The sequence below is a fragment of the Meles meles genome, chromosome 11 (assembly GCF_922984935.1).
Source record: "Meles meles chromosome 11, mMelMel3.1 paternal haplotype, whole genome shotgun sequence".
NCBI lineage: Eukaryota > Metazoa > Chordata > Mammalia > Carnivora > Mustelidae > Meles > Meles meles.
Window position 1 is genome coordinate 90,666,310 of NC_060076.1, and position 16,747 is coordinate 90,683,056.

The 16,747-nt window shown below is 48.8% G+C and overlaps 1 protein-coding gene across 9 annotated transcripts in view; it reads left to right on the forward strand.

Annotated features, from left to right (window-relative positions):
* SMARCA2 (SWI/SNF related, matrix associated, actin dependent regulator of chromatin, subfamily a, member 2) overlaps window positions 1-16,747 on the forward strand; it is a 179,600-nt gene that overhangs the window by 104,095 nt on the left and 58,758 nt on the right. The gene's annotated exons all lie outside the window — the stretch shown is intronic.

The following is a 16,747-nucleotide window of genomic DNA, read 5'->3' on the forward strand; positions in this document are numbered from 1 at the left end:
TTCAGTGATGATGCAGGGATGCACAGCTGGCTAGAAACAAGAATTCGTGAGTGCTGAAGCATTTGCGTGCTCAGTTTTGGCTCATCTGGTGTGTCCAGGGCAAGCACAGACAGTGGTCACTAAAGTTTGGAAATGTTATTCTGCAGTTTGGGGTTACCCCCCCCTTTGGAAAATGTTGAGTTCTCATTTTGACTGGGGAATGAAATCTCAGAGTGTTGCCTGGGGAGCAGAGACGTATCTCAGTGGCCCTAAGAGTGACGTGTGTGAATGCCATGGCCAGTGGGACTCTTGTGTTTGAAGGTTTCGCCCCACTTTTCCTCGCTGGGAGCAGACTTAGGACCTGTGTTGACAGCAGTCTGGGACCCTCGGGCCAGGCAGGACTGGTAAAGGCGCTCTGGAGATAGCTCCGTCGGGTTGAAAGCCAAACAAAACAGAAGCTGTTGTGAGGGGTTCATTTTATCGACGGGGAATGCCGTTCCGAGCTTTGCGACACGTGGCTTTAGGACCCAGGACACAGGTAGGTGGGCGGGTAGAAAGGCAGGGGACGTGCTTCGAGATTGGTTATCCAAGGCCGACGGGTCTGGGCATCACTTGAGATGGGATGTACTGCGGTTGCTGTATGATGAGAGAGACGTGACCTGAATTTTGAAAAGCCTGAAAAAAAGAAAGAGACGAAGAAAGCATCGCTCATATTTATGGCTGAACAATGGCATGCGAAATCCGGCTTCCTTCGCGCGACTGTCTGACTGTCCTATCCACACATCCCCGTGGCCCCAGAATGTGGGGTCTGTGGGTTCCTTTTGTTTCCCTATTGTGAGGTTGTAGTGGTATCGTTAAGATTCGTTCTGTAATGGGAAGAGTTTGGTGTTTGTTTAATAATCATTTCCGAGCTCAGGAGAATTCTCCTCCCTTTCTCTTTTATTCAAGCGATAAACTGAGTACCCGGAATCCCATTACGGCAGACGACACGGCCCTCCAGGCCGACACGGAAAGTTTGTCTTTATACATAGGATCTACAGATGTTACAAACAACATTACCTTGTCTTTTAGGCAAGAATGTAGCTGAAATCACCCATTTTCAAATAATCTTTGGGAAACACTCTTAAGATAAATAACATGGATCTTAGGGGTGCCTGGGTGGCTCAGTCGGTGAAGCGTCTGCCTTTGGCTCAGGTCATGATCCCAGGGTCCTGGGATCTAGCCCCGCATCAGGCTCCCTGCTTAGCAGGAATCCTGCTTCTCCCTCCGTCATGCCTCTTGCTTGTGTTCCCCTCTCTCACTGTGTCTCTGTCTGTCAAATAAATAAATAAAATCTAAAAAAAAAAAAAAGAAAAATAACGTGGATCTTAGAAAGTTTGCAAGTGTAGAATGCTTTGTTTGTCCTCTTTTTCCTTCAGTGTCTATTACTAATGAACAACACAGTGCCTGGCACATAGTAGGGACCCAAGGAATGTTGGCAAAATGAAATTGTAACATTTAAGAGGAAGGTGGACATTGACTCGTTTACGGTAATGTTAGGAGAGCCTTTCCCTTTTCTGGTGGTCCAGTAGATTCTCTTTGACTTCTAACATCCACGTGTAAAAACAGAAAACTGGTTTGTCTTTGAAAATGACACTGTGAAATTCATGTTTATAATATAATATATACATTATAATTTATATAAGTACCTTTTATTTACATTACATTATATTATATTATATCATATCACATTGACGCTGAGCTGTCTTGTGAGATACGAAGTCACCCAGGAAGGACAGAAGTGTGCTCAGCACAGCTCTCTTGTAATCCATCTTTTTCGTGATCCATTCTTTTGCAAACCGTCTGCCGGTATTTGGAAGGAACTGGTAACTCGCTGTCAGCTGGGGCCCACAGTCCAGGAAGCTCGCCCCATGGCCTGAGCATTCAAAATAGATGCTTTACTGTCATTTGTTTTCTCATCCACCAGCTGCAGTCCTGTTCGGTATCAGCCTAGCAAGCTTTTTTTGATAATAACATTATCTTCAAGGGGTTTTCACAAGCCCAGACGTGAAGAGATGTTCTCTCCTGGCTTATGATTGAGCGCGCTGCATGGACCCGGCCGACCTAGCCTTGAAAGGGACTATGGCAGAGACCGTTGCAGAAGAAATGCTGAGACGGGGCTAAAATAATTCTTCTTTCTCCTGGCAATGTCATACAAAGCCTGTTGGCAGAGGCCTCGGGGATGCGGGGACTCGCGGAGCTGGAAGGCAGCCGAACGGAGCCGCTCCCCACCCCGGGCTCCACAGCCCCGGTGCCAGGAGGCGGGCCGCCTCTCAAGGAAACGCTCTGCCTTTTTGCCCACGTTCGGTGCGGGAGGCACTTCCCCACCCTTTTCCTTCTCCTGAGCCTTTCTCATCCTTCAAGGCCCAGCTCCACCGTCACCACAGCCGTGGCGCCCTCACAAACCGTCATGGAACGTTCTCTGAGCCCTCACGCGTCCGTGCCCGTTCTTTGGGTCCAGCTCACAATCCAGTTTCCTGCTGTTCTTGGTGGTTGTCCACACGCCCACTCCCCTCGTAGTGGGTGAGGTGGATCTGGTTGGGACTTAGGAATTCTGTGTGCAAAAAGTAAGCGCCCACTGATTGCCACATTGAATTAGCAGCGGATTGAGTTGGAAGAGTGCGGCCTAGGCTAACGCTCATGGTGGCAACGGCCGGACCTGCACATGCCCTACTCGTGGGCCTATGGGAAAAAAAACAGTAGAATTTTCTTCCTCACATCGAAGCCCAAGGTGGATGTTTCTGGTTGGTGGTGGCCGCTGCTCTCCATGCGGCCATTCAAGAGCCCGGGCTGAGGGAGCTTCCACCAGCTTCTTCGTCTGCACCCCGGCGAGCGGGAAGTGGGGAGCACAGCACAGAGTGGCGGGTGTGGGGCTCGGGTGGGCCGGGGCTGCCACGGCTCCCATCCCTCCCGCTCATGTTCCATGGGCTGTGGCTCGGCCTTGCGGCCCCACCTGCCACAAGGGAGACCGGCAAATGGGGTCTAGCCACCAGCCCAGGAGAAGACGACTCTGGTGACTAGCTAGCCATCTCTGCCTCAGAACGTTTAGGTTAAATTTAAGTGATATGGCCACTTTCTTTGAACATTGTATTATGGTTTTATCACAAACAGGTTTTATTTTATAATCCTATTATGCTAAAAATTCCCACAGTGACCTTTAGACAATCTGTTTAGTTGGAAGACTTTAAAATTTTTCTGTATTCGTAATGTTGTTTTAAATGAAAAGAATCACAATTTCAAACAGCTCAATTTAAAAAAAAAAAAGATTTTTTTTTAAAAGTTATTCTGTTTTCCATTGAGGGAAACTTAGATTTCTGTGGTGTTAGCCAATTTCAAGTTAACATATCTTTTTGGGTAGTCAGGTCAGCATTCATGGGTCCCAGGGGCTGTTTCTCTCCTCTCCTGGGGGCTACTGTCCCACCTTCCTTCCCAGGTGGCATCCGGATAGAAGACCGGTAGAAGCTGGTGTTTCCTGGTGGCCTTGGGGGCCGGTGCCCTGGTTCTCCCGCTATCCTGTGGGTCTCTGCTGGGCTCAGCACAGGCCTACCTGTCTGTCCCGTCCCTGGAGGTCTCTGGTCCCATCTCATTCCCTGGGAGATTTCCGTGATTTATGCTGTTCAAGTCTGGGGTCCTAGCTCCATCTCTGGTTGGCAGCTTTCCGGCAGTCTGACGTCTTATGAAGACCCCCAACCCCCTGGGGCTGTCCTCATGCTCCCAGCTCTTTTGTGCCCTACTCGAGACTCTGCAAAGTCTTGGCTGCCTTCTTCGTATCACGCTAGACCATGCAAGAGAGTCTAGCCCTGTTTCTCAGCGATGGCAGTCACCACCAGGGGGTTGTCAAGACTGAAGTTTCTAGAATCTGATGGCTGGGTGGGTGAGGAAGGTTTGTTGTTGTTGTTTTGTTTTGTTTTTTAAGATTTTATTTATGTATTTATTAGAGAGTGAATACGGGGAGGGCCAGGGCAGAGGGAGAGGGAAACTCCTCACTGAGCAGGGAGCCCGATGCTGGCCTGGATCCTAGGACTCCGGGATCATGACCTGAGCCGAAGGCAGACGCTTAACCAACTGAGCCACCCAGACGCCCCAGTGAGGGAGCTCTTTAACACAAGCAAGAACGAAATGTCTAGCTTTTGCACATTGTGTCTGCCCATATGAACATACTGTGAGGGACCCTCCCAGAGCCTTAGAAGGAGCATGTGAGGTACGAGTCCTGAGCTTTGCACGTTATTAGCTTCAGAGAATACCTACCTCTGGGTACTTTTAGGGTCTCATTCCTCTTGCTCCTTGCACCCAACCCTTTAAACACAGCACTTTGGGACCCTCAAGGGCAAGTATTCCGTTTCAGCCCAACCAGGCTCACTTCTGGTGCTCACTACCCAGAGCTGGCACAGACGCCACACGCTAACGGACTCAGGCCCCAACAAGGCTGTGCTTGTTCCCCCCACCCGCTGCACTCTGGGGGTCCCCAGGCCACCTCCACTACCCGTCTGACTGGCTGGAAGTGCAGGGGTTCTCGGGGGCCCTTCAGGTTCAGTAATTTGCTGTGATGGTTAGTGGAGCTCAGAAAAGCACTCCCTGCGGCCGTTTTCTGACAGAAGGACCCAAGTCAGCACCAGCCGGCGAAGACACGCATAGGGAGGGGAGGTGTAAGAAGCCCACAAAGATCCCCTCCCTGCCCTCTCCTCGTCAGATCACCTTCCTGGCACGCCGGTGCGCCTCACCGAGCAGGAAGCTCCACTGAGCTTCGGTGGCCAGAGTTCTTACCCAGGCTCATTCCTGTGCAGGCACAAATGATGAAAATCATTTGCTGGGGAAAAAATAAAATGAGATCAAATAAAATCATCAGCTGGGTGATTAGACCCTCCCCTCTGGTCCCACACCCATCCCAGGTCCGCCTGGCTCCTCAGCCCAACCATGTCATCAAGCCCTTGGTCCTCCTGGTGACAGTCCCCATCCTGAAGCCCTCTGGGGGCCCTCTCTGGTCACCTCATTAGCATAATAAAGACGCCACCACCACTCCAGAAATTCCAAGGGCTTTAGAAGCTCCGTGCCAGCACCCCAGGACAAAGACCAGACAAATTCTTGATGATACAACAGGTGGCAATACCCTCGGGCCTGACCTCTTACCTCCCTTCCTCTTCACTCCCGCCAACACAGGAGGCCCCCTGCCCTGCCTTCCTGTCACAAATGCCCAGCAGCTTCCCCTACACAACGTGGCCCGGCCAGAGGGGTCAACCCAGTGGCTTCTGGTGGTTCTCCGGATCCCTGTCCCCCAGGCACCACTCTGGTGCCAAAGAGCCTTTGCATCTGAGGAGATGCCTCTCCCTCCACGAATCCTGATTTAGCCTGCTGGCTGCTGGTGGGCTCACAAATCCGTTTTTGGAAGGCGCTGGTACCATTCGTGGTCTTTTTTTTTTTTTTTTCCTTTTGCATACCAACTTTATCCTAATCCTTCTGAAGGCAGTGGGTGGCTCCCCTGAACAGAGGATGGCGCCTTTAGAAAGCGTAAAAGAGAATATGAACGAGGTTTTAAAAATAGGGTCTCCATCAGCATTTCAGAGCTTTTCCCGTGGTGGACCCAAGGCGATTACCGGGCTGCACCGCGTACTGCGTGCGTGTGTGTGTGTGTGTGTGCGTGCGCACGTGCGTATACACAATAGTTGGCTCGTGTTGATAATTTCTTGGAAAAATATCTCTGTGTGCTCCGTGTGAGAGCAGGCGTTCCATCAGCCCGAATTGGCAGACGTCTGATGAGCCCAGGGGGACAGGTTTTTCGGTTTAGCTCCATCCATGCGCGCTGTCTGTGATGTCTCCAGGATGGTCATCATTATCGGGGGCAGGGGCCCCAGAAACTCGGCGGGGGGACAGGGATTACAAAGTTAAAAGCTGAGCCGAGGGTGCATTCTGGAGTACTTGCTTTTTCTCTTCTTCCTGTTCTTTGGTCCTTCTGCCAACTTCAGAATCCTTCCCTCCCGTAAAACATTTAGTGACACCCCAGAATGTTTTTAATTGCCGAGTGAGTGATTTGTACCCTACAGCGCTGGGAGATAATTGGAATGCAAACCAAATTATGTGCTCCGTGCAATATTTAATTGCCAGCCGGCTAGAAGGAACGAACTTTGAAGAGTACGCTATGGTATCGCGATGGATGTGAGCGTCTCGAAGCAGTCATTTGGCAGGTCCTTCTTACTCGCTGCTGTCTTTCTGTGTGGTCCTCCTGCAAGAGGAGGAGGATGCTTTTTTAGGTATCCTGTAGAAGCGCCCAGTGATGGAGGAAGTTATCTCTGTGTGTGCAGTGCTCTGTTTTTGCAGTTGGGCCCCAAACCAAGTTACAAGAAAGGCTGGGATAAGACTCGCTTCCTCCCATCTTCCAACCTAGGGATAGATGCAGCTGGTTTGAGAAGATTTGGGATTTCAAGATGGCAGCCCTGAGAGGAAGGGCAGCCCAGAGAATGCCCTCTTTGTCCAGCCAAGTCATAGCCCAAGCTCGCCATGATTTCTGTGCCCGAGTGGGGACCTCTCCTGGTCCTGTCTTCTGACCACTCAGAAGATTTGGGGGGATTCTCCTTCCCACAGCTTGACGTGGGGGAAACAGTAAGAGAGTCTTAAACCATACAGTAGTGGGGGTCATCAGTAAGTAAAATGTGACACTTCTCAAGGGAATTTACCTGGGGGGTGTCTTAAAAAGCTACGTAACACCAGGGTGCCAAAAACAGGATAAGATCCCCTGGTTGGCTTTCCATCACCGGCGGCCCGTGTCAAAAACTACAGGGGAAAGAGGCAGAGAAATCAAAGAACTGGGAAAAGTACCAAGAAAGTTTAAAGAAGTTGGAATTTCAAACACAGTATTTGAAATTCTGTTGAAATACACAAGGAGAAAGAGCGAACTGTCTTGTCACCCATCGGAAGAGGATTTTTCCTCTCGAGAGAAATTTCTAGAAATCTCTGAAACAGTATAGTGTCTCCTGTATTTGGTCTGGATTCAGTACAATCCAGCCTGAAATCAGAGACGGGGGCTGGAAACTCCTCACTGTAATCCCAGCTGAGGGCACCTGTGATTCTGTGAAATGTCCCTTTCCTCCTAAAATATCTTACACGGACAAGACTTTACGTTTCTTTCTTTTTGCTTTTTGGGATATTCTTTATCAGAAGGATAATGTGCAGGGGCGCCTGGGTGGCTCAGTGGTTTAAGCTGCTGCCTTCGGCTCGGGTCATGATCTCAGGGTCCTGGGATCGAGTCCCGCATTGGGCTCTCTGCTCGGCAGGGAGCCTGCTTCCCTCCCACTCTACTCTCTCTGTCTGCCTCTCTGCCTACTTATGATCTCTCTCTGTCAAATAAATAAATAAAATCTTTTTTAAAAAAAAAAATGTATAATGTGCAGAATGCTTTTAACATATTGTTGCTTTTTGTTTTGTCATTTTAAATAATCTTTCTTTGCTTTTTGCTATAAGACATAAACATGGGTTTTTTTGTTTTTATTTTTGTTTTGTTTTGTTTTTTAATCTAATGGCAATTTTTAGCTTTTAGGATTGGGTCATCTGATATACTGGGGCAAAATTTCTAGCAAGCTGCATTTCCGTTTTTATACACAAGGGAGAGCTAAGGCCCTAGAAAATAGATTTGGATTTTGCCAAATTCCTGTTCTTGGTACTTTAGGAAGGAAGTACTGAACTGATTAGGGGCAAGGGTTTGAGTTGCGTGGGAAAATGCTTGACAGTATTAAACGAATTTTGGTGACTTTTCTACTGTTTTTATTTTATGCTCAAATCCAGATCCTGGCTAGACTGTTTTCACAGCACTTGGACCTTAATGTGCTCCCTTTTGTCAGAATTCAGTAGGGTATGTTCCACAGAAGAGATAGTCCTCCGAGGGCCAACTAAAATAAATACTAAAGGTTGAGAAGTAGGAGAGACTTGTTTTGCTCAGTTTTTAAAACTGTGATGTGCGGAATTTCTGGTTTCAAGTTCTATCCTTTGAAATAGGGATTCAGCTCCGAAACGTAACTCAGGCATGGAAGGTAACCATGGGAAATTGGATCGGGCTTACAGACATTTACAAGCCCGAGTAAGGTCGCCTTATCTTTATGTGGAGCCAACTCCTGTGGAGAAATTGATGGTTTCAGAAATATGTCTGCTTTTTTGAAATCAAGATTTGGTTCCTGTCCCATACTTTTTTTTTTTTTTTTTTAAAGATTTTATTTATTTATTTGTGTGACAGAGAGATCACAAGTAGGCAGAGAGGCAAGCAGAGAGAGAGGAAGGGAAGCAGGCTCCTGGCTGAGCAGAGAGCCCGATGTTGCGCTTGATCCCAGGACCCTGGGATCATGACCTGAGCCGAAGGCAGAGGCTTTAACCCACTGAGCCACCCAGGCGCCCCCCCATACTTTTTTTTTTTTTTAACTTTCGTTTTCTTTAATCAGTAAAGCTGCAGGAAGAAAATCTCCTTTGTTTATCCGTAACAGGTAAAAAAGTATATATACTTAAGGTATATGATGTGATGTTGTGATACAGGTACATATTCTGAAATGACGTTGTTCATGGTGGAGGTGGGGGAAGGTGCTGGTCCGGCAGTTAGAGGCAAAGCGGGATGATTTTACCATCCCTGTGTCCACATGTGGGCGGGTGTCAGAACTGGGACTTCGGTGATCGTGTACCTGGATAGCTTAGGATCATGGTCCAAAATGGAAGCCTTGGAATCTGATGACCCAGAGTTCAAATCCCAGCTCTAATTATAATTAGCTTGCAACTCTGGGTGCTAAGCATAAGCTTTTGCCATAAAATGGGGGGGGGGAACAATAGCATGTACTTGGTAGAGTTTTCTGAGGTTTAAATGTCTAATGCTTAACCTGGCTCGTATAAGAAGGGTTCCAAAAACAAATTGCCTATCACAAAAAAAAGGAATTAAATTATGTCAGAATAAACCTGATAAGTAATAGTAAAAGAGGAAAGAAAAAAAAAAAACAACCCAAACCATTTCCATTGTATGTCTTGAATACAGGGTTTGGGGCGACCGGGGAAAGGGAAAGAAGAAGTTAAAGAGGCTCCTATCCCCGCTCATTAATGGAATGAAAGAGGAGGAGATGTTGGCGTCCTGAATGGGTGGTGGGATGGGCCCCTTCTCCTCAAGCCCCTGAAAGCTCTACACACTCAGCTGTGAGCTCTCTGTCCTGCGGGGTTTTCTACTTAATCCTCTACGGCTGCAGAAGGGCACGGGGGCCATCTGTCGGGAACGAGGCCCGTGGGTCCCGGCCCTGCCACCTGCTGAGGAGGGGACCCTGGGCCTCCTGGGTTGAGTGAGCTGTATTACCTTGGACTTGCAGGGTCCCTTCCACAACCTCTAAAACCACGTGAAGCTGCTTTGACTTTCACTTTGTGCTCTGGTTTTAAGAATGATCAGCCTCTGGCTGGGTGATGGACCCTGGGAGGGTGTGTGCTATGGTGAGTGCTGTGAAGTGTGTAAGCCTGACGATCCACAGGCCTGTACCCCTGGGGCAAATAATACATATGTTAATAAAAATAATTTTAAAAAAAGAATGATTCCCCTCTGCTTTCCTACTAGTGGGGCCGTGCACAGAGGCTGCTTAAAAGCAGATTCAGCACGACACCCATTTCTCCAATGTGGAGGAGGCCGAGCCGCTCTGTGCCCGGACCGGGGAACAAGGTGTTAATTGTCAAGTTTCCGTTCCTTACCGGCAGAGCGGTGCCCGCCTTATTAGTGCAATTAAGAGCCAGGTTTGAGAGATGCTATTAGAGATAATAGTGCACACTTAGCCACCTTAAAGAGCTTGTCGAGAGCCGGTCTCCAAGTGTACACAGATGGGAATTAATAGAGATTAAAATAGATTGTGAGATGCTCGGACTTGTACAGCTTGAACTGTTCAAGACACGAACAGAGTTTAAGCAATGTAGATCCTACTTTGTTAGGGTTAGTGCCCTGCTTCTGGGGACCCTGCTTGGGAGACCGGAGCCTCTGATGGCCACCCCTGTGCCCCTGGCCCCCACTGGAGGAGAACTACAGCACGTCCCTACCTTTGAGTAAAGAAAAGACTATGCAAGTCGTTAGGTGCCGCGGCCTGTGGAAGGTGTCGATTCCTGGCTTTGCGGTGCGGCTTTTCCTCTTAGTTCACGTCCGTTCCGTGGCTACCCTGAGAGGTCAGAGGCTCTACCTGCCAAAGCAGACACCAGCTCCCTGTCACGCCCTACCCACTACTCCCCCTCCTCCTCCCCACCATGCCCCCACCAACGCCCCCTACCCCTACCCTATCCCCATCCCCACCCCCGCCACGGCCTCCTATTCCAAGTGCAGTTAACCCAAACACTTCTGGGCTCCCGGGGGGGCTCAGTCAGTTAAGCATCTGCCTTCGGCCCAGGTCGTGATCCTGGGGTCTTGAGATCAAGCCCCACATCAGGCTCCCTGCTCAGCAGGGAGTCTGCTTCTCCCTCTCCCTTTGCCTCTCCCCCCACTCGTGTTCTCTCTCACTCACTCTCTCAGATAAATAAATAAACTTATAAAACAAAACCCGAACACTTCAGCGTGGTCTGGGACCCGGGGCTTTCTGGCCTCAACTTCTCCCCTTGCTCTCAGGGGGGCTGTCACGCTGGGCTGTCTTTCAGGTCCTCTGCACTTCCAGGAAGCCTCCTTCCCAGGCCGTCATCACACATGGCTGTCTCCTTGTCCTAGCGGTCTCTTTCCAGAGAGATCCCTCCTGACCACGCTAGCTGAAATCGTCAGCCCGGCCAGTGTCTGTCACGTGCTTAAGCCAGTTTTCTGCGTGGCCCTGCCATTGTGCCATTGTCTTTGTCTCCTTCCACAAGTATGAGGCTCCAAGAAAGCCAGTGCCCTCGCCTGCCTGGTGCACGAGCACAGGCCGGCTTGAGAGCGCCCCGCACGCAGTAAGCACCTTAAGCGCGCGTACCCGCCGCAAATGCAGGCTTTCGGGAGATGTGGCCGCAGTCTGTGTCCTTTTGGCAGAGTGAGTGAATCCTGTGCCTTTTGACTCATGTGGGTCAAGGTAGACGTTGTTGGCATTCTTCCCACTCGATGCCAGTGATCTGTGTCTTCTCGGAAAGATTGCTTCCTTAAAAGAATTCAAAAGGCATGTGGTTCCAACAGAAGGGCTCGTGAGCTTCTCAAGAATTTGCAGGCCCATTCTCATTTCAGAGCCGGGTGATGAAGATCACTTAAATTTGCATCCAAAAGTATAATCGCCGCTTTCCTACAGCAGCCTTCTCTTCCTTGCAAACGGCCATAGATTTCACAACTGCCTTCCGGTTCTTTTTCTTTCTTTTTTGGCAAAACCCAGAATAATACACCCAACTGAACTCCAAATTAAAAGACAAAAAGAAAGCACTACATTAACTGGGGTTTCATGTTTAGTTTCATACAAGAAAGTACCCAAGAGAGCATGTTGTTTTAAGCGGAAGGCCTTCGACTTTTATATTTTCCTAGGGTTTCTTTCTTATTTTTTATTACAGAATGTTGGATTGTCGAATTCATGAAAAAAAAGTTGTAGATGGGACCATGAAACTCTGCTCCAGGCAAAGTTACTCTGCCACTCCTCCTGACATACAGTATTTAAGATCGCGGTGCTCAGCGTCCTTCGTAGAAAGCATAGTCCTAGTGCAGGACGCCGTTTTCTAAAATAGCCTTCCCTTGGACCTCGTGCAGAGTATTTTCTAAAGATGTCCTGCAGATTATTTAAAAGGATATCTTCAGAACTCTATCGAGGTTGTCAGTGGGTCTATTCCACTCTTCCACGTTGCCTCTGATAACTTAGTGGGACGAAGCGGGGCTCAGGCACCAGGATCTTGGAGGTCTGGTTCCAGATCTGTCCTCATTTTGCTACGTGACATCTTGGATGAGTCATTTCACCTCCCTAAGTGGGATGAGAGTGAGGAAGAGTACATGGTTCCGTCTTTCCTGCCCTGCCCATCTTTGACTTTGCCCTTGGTGACCCTGGAGAGGACTCTGGATTTACACTGGTCTGGCTCCAACTCTGAGACTCGGCTCTAAAGCTTGGAGGCGCATGGGTGAGACACTTGCTCCTTGTCCTCGGGAAGGCTTTGTCTTGAAAATGCGGGTTTGACACAGGGTGCTGTGGTGTGTTGGTGGCCTCAGGACATGGTCCAGCATTTGGGACGATCTGCTTGTTGGTGGCATTTAGAGAGTTGAACCGCGTCCATGTGCTGATGGGACATGACGGATGGGAAACCAGTGTGGTGGTGGCCACGACGGGCACACCTGCCTGCCATACGGAGTTCCCTTCCCCACACAGGTAGCTGGGGACTTCTGCCATTCTATGCAGAATGAGACCAAAAATTTTCTAGCACTTTGATGTCAAGAAGAAACCACCCAACCCCTTCATATATTTTTTTTTTTGAGTCCCCTGCAACTACCAAATAGCATGCCCAACAGGTGCCAAAGGGACCTATTTTGTCCGTGGACACATAACAAGTCCTCCCTCCCACCCCACCCAAATTATCAAGACCGAATCCATTTGCGGTCATATTAATTTTTTTTTTAAAAATCAGTACACCAGTGTCAGAGGATACTGCTGGAAGGCAGAGGAGGGTACTTGGAGTCCAGCAGACCTCAGTGTCAAGCCCGCAGGGGATTCCCTGTCATCAATACAGATTCTGCAAGAGAAGTAATAAACGCAGTTTAGGGTTTCACTCGCCATTTTATCTTCTTACACGAATCTGATGATTGTTTTCTTAGTTGTTATCTTTCTGCATTTTTTATAATCCGCACCCAAAAACCCTTGGAGCTTTGCTTTTTTTTTTTTTTTTTCCTTTAATGGAAAGTTGAAAATAGCTTTTGGGGAGGCATCTTTCCCCATTGTAAAAGCGTAACAAGAAACGCAGAAGAGCGAGGGAAAGAACACAGAATCACCTGTGAGCTCCCTGACCTTCCCGTCCCCAGGTTGGAAACGTAGCCAAGGCAAACTCGGCCAGGGGTTATTTCAGTGCCATTACGTCCAGAATTATTTTTAACCTGTTACGAGGCTGAGCTCTTTTGTAGCCGTTTCAATAAATCCCAACCCGTGATATCCATCAAGCCCCAGCCTGCCGTTAATAATATTTGCATGTCCTTCCATTTGGTTTAAAGACAGCCTATTTTACAGGGCGCCCTGTGCCAAACAACTGACTTTTTTATTTTTTTTGGAAGCCATTAAGGGATACGTGGGGGCATGCCTTCCCACACTGGGATAGCGATTTTTGCTGCTCCATAACAGAGTTTTCAAGTCTCCACTTCAGATTTCACAGGCTGTTCCCCCCTCTTGCTTTTACCTCTCCGTGTCACGTAGCTGGTGCTTTTTTTTTTTATTTTTAACCTGCAAAACGGACTCCCATCACCCCACTCCCCTTTGCAGGACCGATGTGTTTTCTTTTCTCTGGGATATAATTGATGTAAAAATACTGTCTCCTTTTTAGCTGCCAGGTCTGAATTCTTCACCCAAACGCCTTCCCCTGGAATTTTCAGGACTTTCGGTTCCTCCACCATCCTCTCCCTCTCTGTTCCAGACAGTGCCAGCCGGGGACCTCTCAATCTCAATGTCACGATTTCATCCCCTTACATATTATCTTGCCCATTTAACAGATGAGGAACTAAGCCTCACAGGCAAGGAGCTGGTTTTGGACGTAGCATTTACTACACGGCAGGTAGATTTGTTGGATGAATGCTGAACCTTCAGTTACTGTATTGCCCTGTAGATTTTGAAAATGCCTATCAGGGCAGGTCTACAGGACTGTGGGGTTTTGGCAAAAGACAAATCCTGTCCCGGTTGGCAGCCCCTTTGCCCACGGAGCTGACCTCCTCCTGGCGTGTGAATTCCAGCTGCTTCTTGACAGGGTGCAGGAGCTCAGGACAGATGAGCGACAGGTGAGTCTCTTGATGACCCTGGGCGCACTTACATCTGGAGGAACTGAAGACAGCCCTTTAGGTGGAATTAGTGTTTAGACATGCTTCACAAAGGTGACTCGCCCCGCCAGTCCTCAAGAGGGCGCTCCTTGCGGACCTCCATCTTCCCAGCGTGGGACTCTCTATCCCCTCCTTGTTTGTCTTGTTCCCCGTGTCCCGGGAGGCCAGAGCCCCTCCAGGTCCTCCTCCTCGCATGCTCCGCTGGGCTTGCACACGCGCCTCTGCCTTTTCACCAAGCGAGGGGCTGGTCTTGGGTGTTCCTCCAGGTGAGGGCGTTCTTTTTGCCAGTGAGGCTGAGTATCTTATTTAGGCCGTTTTACTCCCCGAGCCAGAGCAAGACACAGGATGGTATAATAACCAATTAAAATAAAGGCAGCTTAGGGACCCCCCCCCCCTGCTGAGCCCAGTCTGAAGAGCGTGTGACTCTCCATCTCGGAGGCGTGAGTTCGAGCCCCACTTCGGGTTCAGAGGGTTACTTAAAATAAGTAAATAAAATTTAAAAATAAAATAGTGGCAGTTTATAGAGGGAGTTTGGAACAGGGTGAATAGAAGCCAAAAATACTTATTCTGCCCCATTTGTCTGGCTTCTTTTAATTCACCATATTAATTGCATAGCTTCCCTGAAACAGCCTTGCAGTGTGCTTCCTTGATAAGCCGTGCTACTTTGAGAAAGCCAAAGAAAAAAGAGCAAAGATTTAATTTTCTTGCAACAAGAGTTTTGGGGCCCGCTGGTGAGTAAGGCATCAATCTAAATGCCTTTACATTTTGACTAAGGGGACTTCTTTTTTTTTTTTTTTTAATTCCCAAAGAGATGTCAGACTGATAGGAGATTCGGGTATATTTTGAGAGAAGAACAAAAGTCATACAAAGCAAAATTAAATCAACAGTGAACAAAAGTACGTGTGATATATTGTAAAAAGTACAAGGGAAGGAGGAAGTCCTGTAGGATTTTATGAAGGAAGGGACATTTTAGCTGTTTCTTTGAACAAGAAGCCTGATTTGTGTAGGATGGGGGCTCAGAAGGAGAATTCCAGACTTTGTGCCACACTGAGGCGTGGAAATGTGTGGCTCCTCTCTCTGCGACCTTGTGTGTTAGGAGCACGTGTTTTAATAGGGATAGGAGTAGAGGAGAAAGATGAAGGTAGGGCCCTCCCTGGAGGCTTGCCTGTAGGCTTTACTTTGTTCCGTAGAAAGACCATAGGGCCTGAAGTGTAAGAACAAATGTGCGTTCCTCCTTCTAAGCAGAAAGAAGATAACCGCTGGCTTTGTAAAGGATGAATTAGGGCCCAGGAGAGAGGGCAAGAAAAACCCATAGGGAGGCCATTATAGCTGACCCTGCCTGTACGAGAGGAGAATGAACAGAAGGGAATGAACTATTTCAGAGGTAAAGCCAGCAGTGACAGGCAGGCCTGCCTGACTGTAAGGAGGGAAAGTCGTGATTTTAAAGGTCTTTTTTTTTTTTTAAAGCCTGGATAACTGGGGGGAAATGATGCTGCCCTTCGATGAGACAGAGAGATCCTGGGAGAAATATTTGCTCTTCTGGGAGAAAAGCGATGACTTTGAGCTGGGCCATTTGAGGGGATATTGGAAATCACAACTAGTAGCTCCAAAGCCAGTCCAGGCTGCAGAGAGAAGGTTTGAAGCCATGTGCATTGAAGCCACAGCGAGGCCAGGGGAAATCTGGATCTCCAGGGGACCCTACTTCTTGCAAGGACCTGTCACCAGTGGCGAGGGGCTGTTCATTAAGCACCCACCACCCTGGGGGGCGAGGGTCGTGTCCAGGTAGCTCAGCAGAAGGAAGTCTGCCAGGGACCCCGCTGTAGAAGTGGGGAGGCCAAAGCCTTCCCAAAATAACATCATATCTTCCCCCTCCACCCCCGGGAGAGAGGTTTTGAAGTTCTCCAGCAGCCCGTCCTCCAAGGGCTATGAAGAGACATCTCAGCGCCTGCCGTTCTAGGCACCAGACGTGTCAGTGATGTCCACTGCGGACCTGGGGCAGCTGGCCACACTTCACTGCATGTTGACTATCGGGAGCAGGAGAAAAGAGACGAGGGCCAAAAATAAAACCTGGGGAATCCGTGTGTAAGGGGAGGAAAGGGTAGTGAGAAAAGCTGGGGAAACCCAAGACTGTAGCATTGTAGAGAGAGATTTTAAATAAGGAGCAGTGGAGAAGGAAATAAAGACCAGACTAACAGGGGGATTTGGAAGCTTTGTGCAACTTTTGGAAAATCTCAGTGTCCTGTCCTAGGCACTAATGAGTTTTCCCCTGTGCTCAGGAAGTAGAGTCATCCGTTCAGGCGACTCCAGAGGTCGGCAGTGTGGGGCAAGTGAGCAACGAGAAGGCAGAGGGAAGACACAGCAAGTTCGATGCTAGAGTTTATGATTTTGTCCTTGAAGATGAACACGGAAAGATCTAGAACAGAGACGCTTGAATTCACGGCTGGTGTTCAGTAACCAGGTGTAGAGCCACGAGCAGTTTTCCCGGGGGAGCCCTGTCTAAAAGTTCAGTTTGTATTGGATTATATTTATACTAGTTGCTTTTCTTCCCTAAGATCTGCTCTAGCTGCGTAGGGGAACGGAGAGAAATCAGGCATGGCCTTGGTAAGGACAAGATCAGAGTGATAGGTTACGGCTGGGCAAGACCCTGAGCAGAAAACGAGCTGATGATTGACGCTTGGCACAAGGTGCACAGGTACAAGGGATTGGGAAAGGTGCTCCAGGTGGAAAGTGGGAGAAAAATCGCGAAGGGGGAGGATAAATATGGCGCAGTAGGGTCAGGTCCTGGCTTTCTGCTCCTGTTCCGTGTGG